We start from the raw sequence: 3,624 nt of genomic DNA, 5'->3' as shown, positions 1-3,624 counted from the left end.
AGCACTACTAATAGTTTCATATATTGAGTGAACTCAAACATATTCTTCAGGCATAACGAACTAAAGAAATTGAATAATAGAAGAAACACAAAAAAAAAACTGAGAAGGCACCATATAGAAAATGCAGACAATAAACAACAGAAAATGGAAAATGGAAAACAGAAAACAAAAAAAAAAACAGAAACTAAAATGTAAAAAATAAAAAGTAAAAAGGTAAAAGAGCTATCCTCCTGAGATTTTAAATGATAAGGCTGAAAAGATATCAAGTCAGTCAGGAATAGGTGGAATTTTCCAATTCTTCAAAATATATTTATACATATACATTGCAACCACTGAAAATTTCTGACCTGGAGTTCAATAGAGAGTTAGGGATCTTAGATCTGAACAGGATCTGTGCTCTTTCAGCCAAACAAAGTCTACAGTTATTTGATCCATTCACATAAGGTATGGATTTCTCAATTACTTTCCATTTAATCACATGTGGTGTTTCGTTATCTTTCAAAGTCCATATGTAGCTAGCCAACTTAGTAGCTTTACTTTTGCCTCAATGTCAGAAGGAGGCTATGTGGTTAGCATAGAGATTTTTAAATTCACCTTCACATAATCCAATATAGGTTTTCATATCAGTTGTATAGGATAGGAGAGGGTGAGTAGATGGGTGAGTTTACAAGATTTTGAAAGGAGAATGGGTGCTAGAGGTGAAGAGAAGGGATTTAACAGGGACATACTGAGTGCAGGTAGGTAGGTGGACATGTGAGAGAGAATGGAGGGGAGTGGGAAAAATATTGATGGTGAGCATAGAGGGGTTGTGGGAGTAGATCATGGACATGGATTTTACTTTGCTGGGTGGGTCTTCTCAAGCACAGTATATATTGCAAGTTGTCTCAGTCCTTCATCATCTCTGAGAGGCTCAACATCTGAAGATCCTTTCTCACCGATTCATCCCATGTCTTTCTGGGTCATCTTCTTCCATGGGTTCCCTCCACATTTAGAAAGCAGCACTTCTTTATGCAACTGTCCTCATCCATACACATTACATGACCATACCAACACTTGCATACTACAACTGATGTAACTTATACCCAATTTCTCTCTCAAAACATTTACACTTTGTCATACATGCACACTAACATTGCACATCCAGTGGAACATGCTGGCTTCATTTCTTTCAAGACTTCACATGTCCTCTGCACTCACAGCCTATGTTTCATTGTCATGTAGCATAGCTGTCCATACACAAAAGTTTTACAGTCTGCCTTTCACTCTGAGGAGAGGCCCTTTGTGACCAACAAAGGTAATAACTCTCTGAACTTTGCCCAGCCAGTTCTTATTCTAACAACTAAGCCTTCAGAGCAACCTCCACCACTGCTAATTTAGTCACCTTGGTAATGAAAACTATGTACTACCTCCAAGTATCCCCCTGCACATTTGAGGAAATTTAGTTCCTGCACATCCTTAGTGTTCATTGTACATGCACATCTACCACACACAGCAATGGTCAAGGAAGTATTCTGCAACATAACTAAAGTATATATGCAGAAACAAGAGCTGAAGCTAACCTGTTTAAGCATGTGTATTTCATTTGATGTGTGACACTAATATGCATAAATGACAGAACACAAATGAACAGGGGGAAAAAAAACTGGATATAAGAGGAATTAGATGTATTATGCAAGTGAGAAGACTATGCTGGTATGGGCATGGGATGCATACTGAGGACGTCAGTTGCATAAAAAAGTGTCAAGGGCTCCAGGAGGATGGAAGCCATGAAAGAGGGTGGCCAAAAAAGCCATGGTAATATAAGGTGAAGACTGGCCTTAAGGGGCTTGACCTCATGAAAAAAATGACAAAGGACCATGACTTATGGTGAAGAACTGTGCTGGAGAGGAGCCATCCAATCCATGCACACATGGAAAAACAGACATAAATGATGGTAGTGATGTTAGAGGTTGGGATGAATAATTACTACATTTGGGTCTCAACTTATATTTAACCTTTTAGCATTTAAACCAGCCATATCTAGCCCAAATATTCTACTTATCTTATGTTCAAACCTGCCTGATCCAGCCCCTCACATCTACTCTACAATGTAGATGTAAAGATCAAATTCATATTATTGAATTCTCAAAGTTGCAACATAATGCATGGAGTGTTGGTGCCACATAAAAAGCATCTATACCAGTACCACATACGAGCGCCCAAGCCAGTACTGTGTAAAAGCACCTGGTACACTCTGTAAAGTGGTTGGTGTTAGGAAGGGCATCCAGCTATAGAAACCAAGCCAAAACAGACATGGAATCTGGTGCAGCTCTTCAGCTGGTCAACTCCTGTCAAACCATCCAACCCATGCCAGCATGGATAATGGACATTAAATGATGATGATGATGATGAAATAATAATTACATTTGAGTAATCTGAACAGTAAAGGGTTAATGAGTTATCAATTTAGAAAGGCTTCTAAGCTAAAAACAAAATTTGATATCCCAAAACAACTATCTCACTGTTATCAGGCATCAGAAAAGTGGATGTAAAAGTAATTTGGATATAATTATTTTAAACAAACTTTTTTTTTTTCTTAAAGCAGAACTTCATTATTCTCCATTACCCTTAACTTAAAATTGTTTACACAAGTTTCATTTTGTGAAATCAATTAATCTTCATTTACATTTTGGCATTAACTTCTTCCTCTTTCTCTCTTCTCAAAAGCAATTTAAGTTAATTACTGAAAAAATATTTTAGTACTTACATAGTGAGAACAACACATAAAAGCCTCAATGTTTACAGAAACCCCCAACAAAAACAAGGTTATATATTGCATTGCATATAAAAGAAGCTTTACTTAAATTACCCTATAAATGGCTTTGGATCCTTTTTCACAGGTCTCTTATTTAATACAGAGTTATTTAGTATTTAATTTTACTTTCAAAGCTATCAATTGCATTGTCAATGCAAACAGAGACTACTGGCTCCATCTATCCAATAAATATAGATCGGTAATACCTTTGTCAGACACTAATTACCCTTGGTGTTTGTTAAAGCCAGCAACAACGTTTTGGTATCTAGGTAGTTTGCAATACAGCCAACCTTGCTTTTATGTCTAGTTGCAACCCTTTCACAATAATTCCTTAGAGTTGTTATTTACAATAGCGTGTAATTTCCGCTAAACCAACACTAAGATAAATATTGCAAAATAATCGTGTGATCAAATTTGTAAGTAAAATGCAGTCAGAAGAATTTCATTATTTATAATTCCTCAGTCGTGGTATTTTCAAGTCGTTTTTTGATCTGACTGTTTCATCAAATTAATAGCCAAGTGTGGGAATGTTCAGCAAGTCAATTAGATATGGACAACTTTATGGCAACCTATCATGAGACAGTAGAACATTCTGGCTTTTTTTATGAGCAAATGTGGGTTGAATGATGTGTTGTGTGTGACTGTGTTTGTGTGTGCATGACAGTGTTTTGTTTTCCACTGAAACCACCATAAAATTGTTGGTTAGATCAATCTAAAAAGCAACATTTTTGCATGACTTTTATCTCTCTTTCTCTCTCTCTCTCTCTCTTCCTTACACACACATACAAACCCTAGTATATATATATATATATATATATATATATATATAT

At 36.2% G+C, this 3,624-nt stretch overlaps 1 protein-coding gene across 4 annotated transcripts in view; it reads right to left on the bottom strand.

The window, feature by feature from the left end:
* Nucleotides 1-3,624, bottom strand: part of LOC106874019 (CDP-diacylglycerol--glycerol-3-phosphate 3-phosphatidyltransferase, mitochondrial) — a 290,546-nt gene that overhangs the window by 27,310 nt on the left and 259,612 nt on the right. The gene's annotated exons all lie outside the window — the stretch shown is intronic.

This window comes from Octopus bimaculoides, chromosome 1 (assembly GCF_001194135.2).
Source record: "Octopus bimaculoides isolate UCB-OBI-ISO-001 chromosome 1, ASM119413v2, whole genome shotgun sequence".
In the NCBI taxonomy this organism is placed as follows: domain Eukaryota; kingdom Metazoa; phylum Mollusca; class Cephalopoda; order Octopoda; family Octopodidae; genus Octopus; species Octopus bimaculoides.
This window is presented reverse-complemented; position numbering and strand designations above follow the sequence as displayed.